The 17,189-nt window shown below is 39.8% G+C and overlaps 1 non-coding gene across 1 annotated transcript; it reads left to right on the forward strand.

Annotated features, from left to right (window-relative positions):
• The first annotated feature begins 17,040 nt into the window (after positions 1-17,040).
• trnar-ccg (transfer RNA arginine (anticodon CCG)) lies at positions 17,041-17,113 on the forward strand. Its single transcript has one exon. It is a non-coding gene; the product is annotated as a tRNA-Arg (tRNA).
• Positions 17,114-17,189: the final 76 nt, after the last annotated feature.

Here is a 17,189-nt window from a genome sequence, read left to right on the forward strand (position 1 = left end):
CTCCTTTACTTCCCCTCCTCCTTCCCCTCCATCCTTCCCTCAAACTCCACATCCATCACTCTTTCTTAGGAGAGTCAAGACTGCTGCACCTTCATCCAGAAGTTTTATAACAGGGAGCTGAATGTGGTGAGGAGGAACTGTCACCACCCAAACAGAAAATTTAGGTCAGCTCTTCCTCTCTCACTGTTCCTCTGCTCTGTCCACATTTTACTTTACAGTGTGCATGAGTCAGATCTGGACAGTAACAACTCCATTTCCTTTAAGTTGCCCCACGCCTTCCAATCTTGCACGCCAAAATAACCACATTATATCACCTCTCGTAAACTCCCACTGAGGTTCTTAAGTCATGCTGCAGAAGCTTGTTTTATTTTGCTGACATTTAAATAAACCTGTCATCTTTACTTTCTTTTGATTCTCTGTCTCACTTTGGAAAAATACTGTGTTGTAGTGTAAAACATAAGAAAAAGCTGCTTGTCAAAGCTCATGTTTCACACACTGTACATAAATATCCTATCTGTAAATTCAAGGAAACGCTCTTCCCCAGATGTAGTTTCAATGGTTTCAGCGGATGTGGTCTAATAACATCTGGGTGTCATGAGTACCCAGGGGACCAGCCTGCCAGTGGACGCATGCAGAGAAAAGAGATCAGAGAAAATAATAATTCTTTGGCAAAGTCTAGTTACTAACTGCTGTGAATTATAAAACCAGCAGCACAGAGCACTGTCTGCATGTATATTTTTTATTGGTATATAAAATGAAAACTAAGAATCTTTTGACAAAATGACAGCTGTGGTTGGTTTATTGATTTATAGAGGCCTACAAACAGGGGCTGTGTAAAGTTCTGATGTAAGGAGAAAAAAATGAACACAAATGACAAAGTAGAAAACGTCCACTGAGTGGGATCACACAGCATGCATTACCCTGAGGCAAACTGCTTGTTTGGAGGATTTTTAGATTAAAAATAGAGGGGCACAGGGAGGTCTCAGTAAAACAGGAAGAGCACGAACACTGTCCTCAGTTCACCACAGTGCATCGTGGCATCAAATTATCTTTCTTTTTTTTTTGTTATCTCTGTCTCAGCTCAAGCCCTCAGCAACAGTGCTGGGCTGTGAGGCAACTTTGGAAAAATGGCCACACTTGGTATTGTGAAATCGTGGCTCAAAAGTATCTTTTCCCATACATGACCATTACAAAACGAACAGCTGTAAAGCAGGGATCACATTTTCCTGACTGTCACTGCCACCCTGACCATCCATTACGACCAACACTTTCAAAAGTTTCACAGAGATGTGTCATAAAATATTTTATGCAGAAGGCGTTCTCCAGTGCCCGTGTTCACCTGGTCTGAAGAGAGGAGAAAAACGTTTGATGTATATGCACCAACTGAGCAGCTTTCACTGAAATGAAAAGGGTGGCGTGTTGCAACGTGGTATCCTTTTTTCCCCCTTTTTCAAAAATACATCTGTGGCCTCAACCAAAAATCTCAAAGAAACAGGCAGCTCAGACTCAGACAGTCTGTGGTTGGTTGAAAGGCAGTCTGGGAAATATACAGTCTACTGCAGGAATCATCAGCAAAACACCTAAGATCAACTGAGGGGGGAATTCCATTTGATAAGCAGACTCCTGTGATCTTATGTCAAACTGGAACAAAGTTACTCACTCCTTTTTAGTAGCATTGGCCTGGAGCCAGCGAGCACTTAACACTCATTGGTTGAAACCCTCATGGAAGGATGGCTGTAATGCTGAAAACTGCCCCATAAAGATCATTTGTTACCAGCTGCACTTTACTGTAGCTGCCTCAGTGTATTCCTGCAGCATGCTTCAGTGCAGGGTCATTCAGCTTGGAAACAACTAGTCCAAGTCCGTCCACCTAATGGATTTAGGGATGATGTCATGGGTTGTTTGTGGCAGGAGCTAACTGTGTTTCTCTCGTCTGTTATGTCTCTATTTTAGTCTAGAAACAGCAGCAAAGATTCCTCACAGTCCTGACATTTTTTGTTCATCTTATCTTTGCATATCTCTCTTTACAATTCTTCTCCTAAATTTCCCATGATCTATCTTAACCCTTCTTCCACACGCCTCCCTCTGTTCAGTCTGTCCCCTGGGCTTTCCTGCTTTCTCTCAGGGTTTTGGCTGTGTTCTGCTCGTTCTGTTTCCTGTCAGCCTGCTCACTGTGGTGAGAAGTCAGCCAGCCAGACGCCACAGAGGTGAAAAGACAAAACAGAGCAAACACATGAAGAAGCTTCTATGTGTGTTAGGAGCCTGTATTTCTGTAGTGATGACAAAATGTCCCAACAGAGCTGGAAAGGATATTTGTCTTACTGGTTTCAATGCTTTCACAGATTAGTGTGGAAGAAACAAACATGATTTGCTCTTTACTCTTTGGGTTTGGTCTCTGGTTCATATTTCTGCTCATGCCCTGGGTCTGGGGGCTTTGATTTTTTTGTTTGTTTTGGTTTTTTGTCGGGGTTTATAGTGAAAGATTTGTTTTGGGTTGAAAATCATTCAAGTGTTTCATCACTTGAGACTCAGATCAGGTCACAGTTTGAAGTCAATGCCATTTCATGTGAGGTTGAGTCTGAATTTCTATTATTTCCATAATACTATAGCAGGGAGGATCAGTAGGGACCCATCGTTTGTTAATCAGGCTGAGGTTGGATGGGGGTCGAGGGCAAAAATTACAATCAGGATTAGGTTTAGGCTGGTGTGAGATTTAATGTCAGGCATGATAAAGGCGTAAAGGGGTGTACATGTTTTGCAGAGTTTCAGTAACTCTACACCTGCTGGTGTAATAGCAGTGGACTAAAACAGGTGGTTTATATTACACACACACGCACACGCAAACATGTGGTACAAACACAGTGTAAAAAAATGTAATATTGATTGACAGGATCTGTATTTCTGTCTGTGGGGTGTAGACCATGCAGGAGACCTTGTAAACAGACACTGCTGTGAATGTAGCCCTCAACTATGCAATGACTATGTTGTTGACTATATTGACCGTGTGTGTGTGTGTGTGTTTGTGTGTGTGTGCTCCTCAGAGTGGACAAAAAGTGTAGAAGTTGCATTCCTTCACAAACAACTTTGGCTTTTTTCAGATAAAAAAAGATAAGCCCTGTCAAAAAATGAATTTGCTAACCAATCACTACACACAAAACAGTAGCTGAAACCTCAGTAAAATTCCATTGGAAAAGTATTCATCTTTATTCAGGCACCTTTGCTCTGGTAGCTGAGCACACAAGTTCAAGAGTTCAGTACCTGATTTGTGCCAAGCTGGAAACTGGGGCGCAGAGAAACATAAAACCTCATACACATTAAAATCCAGTAAATACAATTCAATACATCAAATAGTAAATAAATAACAAAAAAAGTGAGAGCATGAAGTTGGAGGTCTGTCTGCCACAGCTGAGCAAGTTTGCAGCACTCGGGAATGTGTTTTTAACACTATTTGTTTTAGTTTGTGGTTGCCTGAACCTGTGATGTGAAGGGAGTGGCTCAGGTTCTCCCCACTAAAGGTGACCAGAGAGACACTCTGTGTTTTGGTTGTGCTACTTTACATACACACACTTTCTGATTCTGCGTCATATTCACCCACATTCACGCTTTACGACCACATATCTTCAGCTGCTGGCCCCGGAGCAGCTGCATGGTACACTCAGGGCTCATGCAGCATTTACATCATTACAGTGGAATATGTATTGATAGACAGAGACAGTTCAGGGCTCCCAGTGATCTTCAGCCCTGCTGGCATGAAGACACTTGAATGGCCTCATTTTCTGTTACTAAGTAAGCATAAAAAATAACTTTTGGGCTTTCTGACATTTTTATTTTCTTCTAGTGAAAAAATAATAATTAAAAATCCTTTTAAACCCCTTAACAGAAGGAATACTTTTCATTAAATTCTGACATAAATATGAGCACTCAGTTCAAGGATATAACAGCAATTCAGAGGTTACAAAACTCAGTGAACTGCAGATGCTTTGTGTGTGTGTGTGTGTGTGTGTGCGTGTGTGTGCTACGCCTCTAGTGAGGATGATTCAAAATGACAGGAGCTACTAAAACATCAGAAGAATGAGAGCAGTGTTGAGTGCATTGCTTAAAAGCAGCTCAGTGCTGATTATTGAGGGAAGGAAGGTTGCTATCACTCATTCTCTCATAGTCCTGATTTAGCCGGGGGGGCTTGTGAGTCTTCCAATCTTCAAAGCAGGTATTACAGTACATTTTCCTGAGAGAAGATGCCTGTTTAGAGTGAAATGCTCTTAATTTTCATCTGCAATCACTGTTCTTTGCTGCCTTTGGCCTCCATATGTTTTAAGTTAGTCCACACTTCCTCCAAATTCCCATTCTACTCATTGGCTCTGGGCCACACTGTGTATGAATGCATATTTATCTTTAACAGCAGGCCAAGCAGGATCAGGGTGCTGCATGTCTTGGCTACAGGAAGGCTACAGGAGTTTGTTGAACTTATCAGTTCATTGAGAGAGCAGAGATACACTGACTGAAACTCATTGGTGGAATAGATATATTAGATATTCACAGTGGTAATCCTATTTGCTACAACGATTAATTTAAATCTGCTATTGTCAATATTCTTAGATCAAAAATAGATGAAAATACCATGTGTAATGTGAGAGTCTTACTCATAGAGATGAACTCACAGGGAATTATTGTCCGACTCTTTCAGTTTCAGTATTTTAGCATCTTTCAGCTCATTGTTTTGGTTTTTCCAAGTCCGTATTGTTACTGTTTTGGTTCCCAACACAAAACAACCAAACGACAAAGTTAGTGACTAAAGCTGGTGAACATTATGGAGCATTTAACAGCTGAACAACCAGATATTTCCCTCAGGATTAAATGGACTGCAGAGCTAAAGGGACAGTGAATACTGGACTTATGTAGCTGCTGTAGCTGCTGGATGCATAATTAAGCAAACAAATTCAACAGGAGCTGAAAATGAGAAAACCAAAAAAATTCAGTTTGAACTTGAGCTGATTAAAATCCAGACTCTGCAGAACTCAGTCTCAAAATCAACTGATGGTCACTGATGGGTGAACACAGCTTCACAACAGAACGTGCTACATGTGTGAACAACAAGCTAGCTGCATTCCTATAAATGACCCAAGTGAGATGATCACATTTTTCTTTTTATGTGCATTCTCACCTTCAAAACTCAAAATCATAAAACTTCATTGGGTTTTTTTTTCAGGGACTTCACTCATGCTGCTTCATCTACATCAAAGATGGCTATTTCTGATTTAACCATCTGCTGTACTGTTCGGAAGAAATACTAAATCTTTCTCCTGTTTACTTTAAGAGCAGATTTAATGCAACAACAAGATCAAATAATCCAGGATGAACTCTGACTTTATACTGGCTTAAAGCTAATTTGAATTCACCCACTTTCATAGGTTGATGAACACTGTTGCCTTGGCTCTCGCAGCTCTGAGCTACAGTAATAAAAATCATTGTGGAAAAATATTCACAGCAGGTATTGTAATAATAAATTTCAGTGATGTAAGTGAGGCTGAATATGTGTTCCCCCATGCAGATCCACATGTCAAGTATTTGCAACCCATCTGGTACCTTGTTGTATGAATATGAAACTTTTATCATACTGCCTGTCTCTCTGTCACATTGTCTTTTGTTCTGTGTGTGTCTCTGTCTCTCTGCTCTCCTTTGCCTCTTAACATCTTTACCGGTGTGTTTTTTCTTCTCCTTTTTTTTTCCTGTGGAGTTGTATCATCTCCCAGCGCTGTGTGACACCTTTGGGTCCCATCTGTGAAATCCCAACATGGAAGAAGATGAGACAGATGGTGGGAGACACCGGGGGAGTGAGCAGTGTGTGTGTGTGTGTGTGTGTGTGTGTGTGTAATGAATACAATTCAGAGGAGGATGAAGTGTCTTCTCTCTCTCTCTCTCTCTCTCTCTCTCTCTCTCTCTCTCTCTCTCTCTCATTTTGTTTGTGTGTATTTAAGTGTGAGAGTGTGTGTACATGGTCGAGTGCAGTAAATTAGTTACAAGCTAAGAGGTACCTCTGTGAACTAGAAAGCTAATTACAGAGGAGCAGCGCATCTGAGAGTATACTTCTAGGTCTAACTTAAATACATACATAGACACAGGCAAACACACTTTATTCGTTTTTTAAATTCCACTTGGCATTATGTCTCTCTAAATTGGTATGTTACTCAGAGACTGATGTATATTCCACTGGGCTTGTTTTCTGGTAGGAACACAAGGACCACATAAAGCCAGGAGATTTGAAAGACTCACAATGCATGAAGATCAGTTCCATATACACACCCCTCTGTTTCCTCATCATTATCCCGTGTGTCCTGTGTGCACCAGAGTAAACGTGCAGTTTAATCATGAACAAACAGAAAAAGCACTTGCAAGTTTAACAGATTCCAGTTTGTAAGGAGCGTAGTACCTGTTGAAGTAATCATCCTGTTCAGAAGAAAAACAGATTGTTTCAGTCATCAACCATGATACACTGAATGACTCTGATTTACTGCTACAGACTCAGATCTGGCCCTAACTATATACACTACAATTTCTTTGTGTGTGTCTCTGTTTAGTTCACTTGTCTCTGTGACTCTGTTCGGATCTGTCTCCTGTCTGCTTCTGTCATTTCAGCAGCTTTATTGGTTCACATACCTGTAGTTTTCTGGAAATAGTCTGTCTTAAGTAGAAATACAGCAGGACCTGCGAGAAAAAAGAGTGTGTTCTCTATGACCAGTCAGATACCAAACCTGCTGATCTCCCTCACTGTGACTGCATGAGCAAAGCATAAAATATAGTCAAAGAATAACCCTCTACTCAAAACAAATACTCGAGATATTCAATCTAAAACAACATGAAGGCTCTGCAACCATCATCCCCACATCCATACTAAAAACCTCCTGCTATTTGAGTCCATGTCTTTTGCATATCCCCCCTCTCTCTCTCTTTCTCTGACTAGTTTCCATTGCATTTAACATGTTCTGAGGAAAGGGAATATTTCATAGCTCCCTTGTTTCTAATAACTGCGTTCATGAGTCAGACACATAAACCTTGGAACAACCTTCTGTGGACTGCTCCGTTAAAACTCCATTATACCAGGCCAAATTTGGACATACATGAAATTAAAGTTTTATATGCTTCACTTTTACCCTCTCACTGTAGTTTTAATTAGACTGTAATTCATACAGCAATACGCTCTGGGTTTTGGGAATGTGAAACGGGTGAAATTGTGCACAAATGTCCAGGCAATCTCCTGTGTGTGATTGTGTGTCATTTGAACATCTGGCATTTTTATTATTTAGCTTTCTATTACATGTACCTCTTACGTTTATGTTAGAGTTATGTCATCCTATTTTAAGAAGATTTGTTTACATATTGAATTATGAGTTTTTATTACAAAGCTGCATGTGCACATGCAACTATTTTATTTCAGCGTAATGGAAGTTAGTTTGTCCAAACGTTAGCTGGTGTAGCACAATATATATGACAGTAAGGTTGGGGTTGCAAAGAGAAGCTCCTTTTATTTCCTTTACCTGACTATTCTGAGGTCTCACTCAACAGTGTAGCATGTAGCACCCTCTCATTCAAATGGTCTCTCTCCCTCTTTTCTCTGTCTTTTCACACCCAGCATTTTCCTTCTTCCATCTCTTTTTCACTCTAATATCTTTCCTCACTCTTTCAATCCAATTTTCTCCTCTTCCTCCCCTCTGTCATCTCCTGTCCTCCGTGTTCTCTGCCCCCACTCGCTCACATCATTTAGGTCTTTTCATCTTCCCAGTCATGCTGTCTATTTGATTGGAGCTTGGCTTGATGGAGTTTTCCATCCTGTGGCTTTGGGGTCATTTTCAGTATGTCTGTTTCACTCCCATGTCCTCCTCTTACATTCCTAATTTTTCATCTTTTTTTTTTTTAAGTAACTTTGAATCCTCTCTCCTCTAGCTCACCCTCTGCCTCCTCTCTCTCTCAGTTTTCTCCCTTTTATTCTTTGTGCCCTACTATCTACCCTCCTCCTTTTGCTGTGCTGTCAACTCTTCTTTCGTGTCTTTTTATGACTCATATTACAGTTTCCTCAGCTTACCACCCTTTTTGTGTTTTTGACTGTTCTTGTATTCCTTGGCCTCCCACTTCTATTCTCTCCCGTGAGCCAATTTCATACTACATACTAATATTTCACTGTCATACTTGGGTTCGTAGTATACGCTTTAATAGTACAACACTTGTGAGTCAATCTTTGGCTCCCTTAAACAGAGAGTGGTGGCATCATCACAGTTCAGATGTAAATGTCAGTTGCAAATTGCACATAAAATGTGAGTCTTGTGAGGATAGGTGGGTCACATTTGTTTTGATCAGTGCAATGTGTCAAACAAAGTGAGTGTAAATGATCTCATGTTGCAGTATGACCTCTGTCTGTTGGCCTACCACTGAGCGACTCCTTCAAAATTTGATTGCCATGTAATTCTACATTTTAGAATCACGGACCAGTAAACGTTTCAAGAAAACATTTTTGCGGACAGGGAGTTTTTACAAGGAAAAAAGAAAATGTTTGATGTGTCTGAAAATACTGGAAAATGTTTGACATGTAAACTTAACTCTCTAATTGTTCCAAATTAGTGTTTTCCAACTCCTTGTCCCCTTTCTTTTCCTCCTCCGCTTATTTCCTCTTTATAGTGGTAAACTGTAGGCAGTTACCGAGCTGCAGCCCTTCAAAGCTTTGATTAAATGTCAGTTTCAGTCGGAGTGGATGTGGGTCAGCCTAATCAGTGCACTTCATGCCTTCGCTCACAAAATAGAAAATATAATGAGGTTTCTCTGTCTTTGTCTGTCTCTTATTATCTCTCTTTAGTCAGCATTTCTCTCTTCTGATGTCTCTTGTCTCTCCTTCTCTTTGTTTTGGTTCTCTTTGGAGAAAGCAAATGCTTCCCTAAATATAAACATTATAAAAATCTGTTTGCCTCCTTCAAATCTCTTTCATTGTTGCACACAAACAAAACTACAGTACACTTTCTATGATGAGTCACCCATTTGCCTGTGTGCCTCTGAGTGTGTTTAATGTTAGACTGTGATTTTCCATATGCTGGTGTGGATTATGTATTGATTTTGTGACTGTGTGTCTGTGTTGCTTTGCTCACGGCAAAAACCCACACAAGTACTTCAAAGCTCTCAAGCAAAGCATCCATTCCTTCTCTGTCATTGTTCTCTAGCTTGTTTTCCCTCTTTGCACTTTTTCTTTTATTATACTGACAGTATACATCACAAAACTCCCCTTTCCTTTCTTTCTTTCTTTTTTTCAGGAAATTCATTGGCATCATAGCCAGCAAGATGGGACTCCAGTACCAGTCAATAGCTAGAGACAGCCATGAGTATCTCATCTGGAAAACGAGACACACCTGATCCCCATTAACCTGGGCATAAATACACAAGCTGTGTCCCATTTCAGGGGGTAGGCCACCTCCTTCAAAGACTTCATTTCAAGGCTGGATAATGTCATAATGTCATGTCAAGGTTGTCCCATACCAAAACATCCACCAAATGGCTCTGAAAAACGCAGCCCTGCTTTGAATTTGTAGGACACAACAGAAAGAGATGCAGATTCAGCCCACTAGTTCTGAAATTGGACACAGCTACAACTCCCATGTCACCTGGTAGTTAGAGGTTTTTCAGGCCACATGAGAAAAATGCCGAAATTCTGAGCCAAAGGAGCTCATCAGTACACCATTCCCAAAGAGAGTCAGAGAGCTGATGAAAAGAGCTGTAGTGGCTGGAGGTTTTATTTTACTTTCCTGCAGTTAGGCCATGTTCAGACCGACTATAGCTCTGTGTGAAACAACACAAACCCCTCATTCAAAAGAGGGAGCATGGGTGCCAGTGCACCCGGGGTTAAGGCAAAACAACACAGGGTTTTTTGGTGAAAAGGTCTGATAAGCCTTCATACTTATGTATCAATAATTTCAACTGGTCTTCCTGGATCATATTTCATATCTCACCACATCTGAAGCAGCATGCCCCCACCAAAACAACCCTTGTATTGATTTAATGCTGGACTGTTTTTAGTCTGAATGATCCCTTTGGGTTGTTTTTGGGTTGGAAGGTTTTCTGCTTTTTTACATTTGAAGTTTAGTGCTACAGACCCCCTGTTGTAGCAAGCCTCTAGTTTCAATGCCTCAATGGGTTTTACCAGTCAGTGTTTATTTCTTCAGTCTTTTGAAGAATTGTGAGTTTCTCCAGTAATATAAATGTTTTTTTTACTGTGTGGGCTAATGTGGGTTGAAGATATCAACAAAAACATAATGTATCCAATGAATCTAAATGCTTTGTATGTTTTTTTGTAATTGCATGTAAAGTATGGCTCAGGCTACAGAGTAGCTATGGTGGCCATCGCCATGTAACCCCTCTGTGCACATTTACAAATCCCCCTTTAGCCATTGGCACTCATGGGTACTACAGTTATTGAATACCAACAAAATGGTTGTTTTGTCTTTGTTAAATGAAGGTGTTCAGATTTTATTTACACAAATTTCATGTATAGTTTAGCATCATATTTTAGCTTTTCAGAAAGACTGAAACAGGAAACCTTCTACCAGTTCTTCTGTTGAGTTGTAGAAAGGTGTTAGAGGCTGGCCAGGATAAAAGGCAGGACTTCAGCTCTTTATTAGCATAGCGATTGTACATAGCCTGTGAAAAATGTGTGCTTCACAGCTCTGCCTTTTCTCTGTCTTCAGTAATTCTTTTGTGTCTCCTTCTCTCTCCATATTTCCTGCTGGACCTCTGCACACTCTCAACACCCTCCTCCCACATCCTCCCTCTCTCCCAGTGTAACCACTTCTCCCAAGATAAATCTCAACCACAATGCAAACATACAGCCTTCAGCTGTTTAACCCATCATTGCAAAGAAAGAGAGGGAGAGGAACCCAGGGGAGCAGTGGAGAGATGGAGAAGGAGTGGAAAGGAGAAAAATGAAAAAAATTATTGAACAAAAGCTTCCTGGCTGGCTTTCTCTATGACTACAGTGAGTCATGTATGATTCAAGCAGTGTGATTCAACAACAGTGTCAAACCCAGAATCTTAAATCATAACATAACATGGAGGACGCAGTAGTTGAAAGTTTGATGAGAAATAATAGTAAATTCAAGGATTTTGCTTGTCATCTCTGATTTGAGTACACAGAGCATTAAGATTTATCTCAGTGATTAAGATAAAATACATCCCACACCTTTAAAACACAGATTCTGAAATGAGAGACCAACTGAAAGCTGTCTCTGCATGCCAGTGTTTTTTTTTCTTTCATCACCATCAGATTTGATCCATTAGGTTGTTTGTGTTCCATTAAATGAATTGAACTGTTTGTGTACAGCATCGATCTGGACCAATGGTTTTTGTTTTTTTTTTTTTTCCTTTCAGTTTTTACATTCTGTCAGAGATCTCTGTGTATCTCTGACTGAATTTGTAGCTTGTATAAAGGACTGACTAATGCTAAATAATATGCCACCAAAGGGAGTTCACAGCTGTCAGTTTTGGAGAGGGCTATTAACCCTAATTATTCCAGAGAAAGTTAAATGTGCAGGCAGCTGTTTTTGTCCACCCCACTGGTTTGGCTATCGGATTGATTGCCATGAAATGTGGCTCACACATTCTTCTCCAGGAAATGAGTCCAAATAGCCCGATCCCAATGTCCCCCCTTGGCACTACCCCTAGATTTGACTGCTCTCGTCTGGGTAGTGGCCCTTCAGAACGGAGCTACAAGCAATAGGGGTTGAAATCTGTACTTAGGAAACTGGACACCACTGATTGCTTGTTTTGCAAAGCATCCTGGGAATTCTCTTCTACCACTCTGATTGGAGTCTGCATCTGAAAACTGTGTTTTCTGGAGGGCCATTTGGAGGATGTATATGACCACTACTCCTTGATCCCCAAAAGACACAGGACACCCCGTCCGAGATGCAGTGTGCTAAACAGAGGGGTACGGCCAAGGGGGGAGTTGGGATTGGGACCAGATGACTTTTCTTGATCCCCACAACTATTCATCCTGCACCACCAAGACATCAAAATTTCCACTGGTCTAACAGCTCAGCTCTCAAACATATGTCATCCTCAAATACACTGGATTAATACCAACTGAACGTTGGCATAGACCATTTATTAGTCTATAACTGGGCTAAATGCATTGACAAAAACATTCACACAAAACTATGACCTTCTTATCATCACAATTGTAAGAGCTGCCTTTTCTGTGACTATGAATAAAAATACAAGTTCCATCACATGAATAACTAGTGCAGCTCAAATTGGAAAAAGATTCAGCCATTTGAAACTGATTCCATAGATGAAAGAAAGAGAAAGAGAGACAGGCAAGTTTGACCTTCACCACTTCAGCAGCGGTGGAAAACAACACTGCAGCCGATTAAATGATGCTTGTAAAGTGCACTTTACAGGAGTTCTCTGTTCAACACCACAAATCTAAAACAGAGGACCAACAATTCAATAACAGTAGTACTTTTCAACAGTGTTAGAGATGGGAACGAGTCTAGTCAGCATCATGTCGGCACAGCCCCTCACTTTATGTAGTGATGGCCAAAAATAAACAAACAAATGTTGACTGATATTTTTGCTGGTTCAAAAGGAATCAAGTTAATGCTAGTACCTGCTGCCTCCAGGAAATAACCACATGCTCCTGCTTATTTTTTTTTAGTCTAAATGGGATCAATTAATAATACCATCATGTTTTAGACAGTCACATCAATACCACCAATAATTTAATATATAACCCATTATGTATTTTATTAAATCATAGAGATATTTAGGAAAATGTTGTACCCATGATTACAGGATATCAAATCTATTATCTTACCAACTGAATATCTGAATTATCTTCTATGACCTGATCCTTTGGCCATGATGAAACAGTGTTTTCTTATTAGCATTCTTCCCAGCATGTTTTGTATTTGTGGTTACATAAAGCAGATTTGTTAAATGTGTTTTCCTTACATTTTTTGAATGATGAATTAATTAATAAAAAATGAAACTAGGGTTATCTGCAGTAAAGACATGAGCACACTGCAGCCCCGTTGATAATACTGTTCCTCTGCTAATTAGTGGTGGTATGCAGATGGCTGCAAACTCTCCAGCAGACACTCTAGCAAAAATAGCAGAAATAAAATCTGTAACATTTAACCTGATAACCTGATCCAGACGACTAAGCAGTGGATGTTTGTGTCCAAACTTCAATTAACTTACTTTCAACTTACAATGATTTTGGGGGGGGGCATCGCCCACCCTAAATTACTTCCTCAGAAACTGCATACCATCATCAGATTTGTTTACTAGTCACTTCAGTGCTTCTTCCCAAGTTCCCAAGAAAACAACACTATCCCCATAATTGTTGTCAATTGTTATTTTCTCCACTTCCACAGACAGCTGCATCACTCACTGTTTGACAAGTTTTAGGCTTTTAAACCAAATTGGCATATATTCTGTATAACTAGAAATTGCTCAGACAAATGAATTATATGAACAGGCTACATGCAACCCAGTGGACCCAAGGCTGTTGCTATTATTCTTCTACTCAAGTAATTTTGGTTATATCTCTGTTCTGTTCTATTCCTCTGTTGCTAAAAAAAAATCGTATAAAAAAAAACTTTCTCTTTTTCATGTTGTTGTAATTCCTATTTCTGTCTATAGAGGTCAGTAAAAGTATTAAGTTACATGATAATTAAAACAACATTTAGAATTCATTTAGCAGTGAATGCAACTTGTGCCACTTTCTCAGTAGCTTGTGGTCTTTGTCAAGAAAACAACCGCTTCCCTTCACACTCCTGTGTCTATCCTTGCGTTATGATGATAAATGCACTGCATCTAAGCCTGCATTCATGGCGTGTGCTCAGTTGTTCCATAACTGTGAAAAATTGGTTTGTAAATCCTATTGTGCATGAGGACACTGCTTACACAACTGCAAGGCCAGTGTTCATGGTTCAGTGAGTACAGTGAAGATGTTTTAATCTAGCAGCCCCGAGGACAGCAAGTAAACTACTATATGGAGATTAAGTGGACAAAGTTATTACCACACACACACACACACACACACACACACACACACACACAACCTCACAAGCTCTAGTTATATCTGCAGTATTATTGCAAATATTGAGCAGAATGTATTTTGTGGTTTGACACTGTTCATGAAGATGCATGTGATGATGTGTTAACCTCCAGCTGTAAATTTCTGAACACGTCCAATATTTCCAGATATAAACGCCAACACATGGATGTCGATCCAGTCAAGGTCAACTCACTGTTTATGCACCGGACATTTCACAGAGCATGAATGAGTATTTTGTGGGAATATTCATTTTTAAAGCCAATTATTAAAACATTAGATCTAAACTTTCCCTGAAGCATTTAAGTATGTCTGTGCACTTTGGCCAGCTGTTAACAGTTTGATATGCCTGTTCAGTTGTGCAATGTAAAATATGTGTCAGTGAATGAGACCTACTGGGTCGAGGTTTTGAGGTCAGAGAGGTTGTTTGGAAATGCTGAATACTTTAATTTTTTCACAGGGCGTTTTCATACTTGGCCTAAAAACGTGTTTCTTTGGAGGAGTCATTATGAGAGGTTTTGTTCTCAATGCAGATTTGAAGTTAAGGTCCAGTCATCCCCTTATTGGCTGCTATGACTCATATTGAGCATTGTGATACGTGACACATTCAAACAATCATGCCACATTGCTATGAAGTGGATAGCTTGAACTGAATCCAGCATTTTGAGATCAGCCAAAAGGTTTCATTTTCTGGACTGCACTCATATCCAACGGCCTATTTCTCACACCAGATGTACCAGAATAATGGGCCTTGTGTTGAGCAATGTATGGGTATAGTTCAGACAAATGTTGTTTATCCTTGACTGGACACTTACTGTCATAATTGTTTGTAATCTATGCGTTTAGCAAAAATTTGACAAAACAAGTCTAGTAAAAGGTTCTCAGTCAAGACTGGCTAGAGTAAGTTGTGTCAAGATGGAACATCATTTTCATTCAATGTGAGTTACTTCAGGTTATGTCACAGACTGTCATTGTGTCATTAATTACATATTAAAAGTTCTAACAAAAAAGGTCAAATATAATTTTACGTGCAGCAGTGAGGTGTAAAATCCAAGGTAGCATTGCTACAAAGTTCGTCATCGTCACTTTCTCCATTGGAAAACAATCACTCACGCAAAGTGACACTGCTCTCATGTGGAGAGAGATACTTACTCAGCAAAAACTGCAAGTCTTGGCTTGGCCTGTGTTCTGCTTGCTGATATTGATATGCTACATTAGACCTTTTGTTGGGTGAGTGGCCTAATGCATTAGATATCAGTCTGCAAAGCTGAGTCCTTTAGCATTAGGGAAAGCCTGTGATGTTTTCATGTTAATTTATAAAGGATTAATTGGCAAAAAATCTCTGGGTATCAGACAAGTGTTAGCTTGCATGAACATTATTGTGCTAAAGAGAGAAAGTGCCTTTTGCACCGTACTGAAGCTGCAACCAGTATGTCACCTCATGCCCAAATCGCTGACTGACCAGAGGAAAACATCTGCGGACAGTAATCAGTGTCTCTAGCCAAGAAAAGCCGGTCACAGCTTGGTTTTTCTCCCATCATCAACATTCAGCTTCAGCTGGAAATCACTTCTCCACCCTCCCTAGTTTCCCTACTGATATGATTTTTATTTTTTCTAACAAACAACAGTTCTGCCAGTTCAAAATGGAAGAGAAGTAGATTCCAGGCACTTAAAGCTTCCAAGTCACCCTTTTTTCGTTTACTGTAATAAACATATTAAAATCAACACGTAGAAACAGCTACAAACTCAGATTTTTCTACTTAATTTAGATTATTTCTACGTATTGATTTGTGCCTTAAACAGTATCAAGTCATGTTAACAAATCAATAAAATATTGTTAAATCCAGTGCAAAGATATGAGCATATGAGTTTTATTATTCCCTCGTTTTAACTTGTTTCACTCACGCTAAATTCTTTAAAAAAACATTTTCACGTGGATAACGATGATGGTACAGTGATGTGTGTTCGTTCATACTGAATGTACATATTTTTTCATTACTGTCTAATAAGATCTGAGTAAAGACAAGACATACATTATCATGTTCTGCTGGCTGGAAGGAAGTCTGCTCCATCTGCCGTTCTAACTGTTTTCATAGGCAAAGCAAAAACATAAGAGCAACAAGATGGCTGATGTCCATAATTTAATCAACATCCCACGCCAAGTCTGCCGGCCTTTTCCTTCTGGCTCTCTCCTCTGTACAATTTTGGTAATCACTTTTCTTCTTTGGGACTGAACACATTTTCCTGATACATATATTGATTGGTGGTTTGGTTGATCTACAGTATATGTGTGTGTGTGTGTATATATATAAATGGATGGATTGCCTAACTGTTTGAATGCATAACTGAAGAATAAGAGCATCAGGGGGCAGCAGACCGTCCCATTAACTCAATCAACCTGTGTATATATTCTGTCTGACAGTCTCCTCTGCACTGTTACAGGCTGTCAGTCAGTGACCTGAAAACGCCCAGCTCCTCTAAGGCTGTGTGGGAAACAGCTCAGGAAGCAGGAGAACAAACTGAGACACTGCATCGCTTCCATCTACCTCCCAGGGAAATAATGTTTATGATCTTGCATAGTTGATAGTGACACATATTTTAAGAAATCATATTTTTAGAGGGTAAACAAACCAGAACTTTGTTTTTAAAACCTCTGGGGATACGTGTGTGACGTCGGCTGGGGGGCTGAGAAAGTCTGATTTTTTATTATTATTATTATTATTATTTCAATAAATCCTACAGCTTCAGCTCAGTGGCCCAGTTTGATACACTTTCTATCTCTAAAAGAACAACAACAATTGACTGAATCATAGATGAAACCACATAAAACTGTCTTATTCTTTTGTACATCTCTGTGGACTAGACTACATTTGCAGACATTAAAATGGGGCAGTCCTGTGGCATCAGGAATTTCTTGTCTGTATTGTATTGTTTTTCTACATTCATTTGTTGGCCCAGTGGCCTAATGGATAAGGCATCAGCCTCCGGAGCTGGGGATTGTGGGTTCAAATCCCACCTGGGTCAAATCATGTGCTACTTTCAACTTCTATGGTTGACATTTATCAAATGCTGTTAATGTGGGATTCAATCTAAGGTTGAC

The sequence above is a fragment of the Lates calcarifer genome, linkage group LG5, assembly GCF_001640805.2.
Source record: "Lates calcarifer isolate ASB-BC8 linkage group LG5, TLL_Latcal_v3, whole genome shotgun sequence".
NCBI lineage: Eukaryota > Metazoa > Chordata > Actinopteri > Centropomidae > Lates > Lates calcarifer.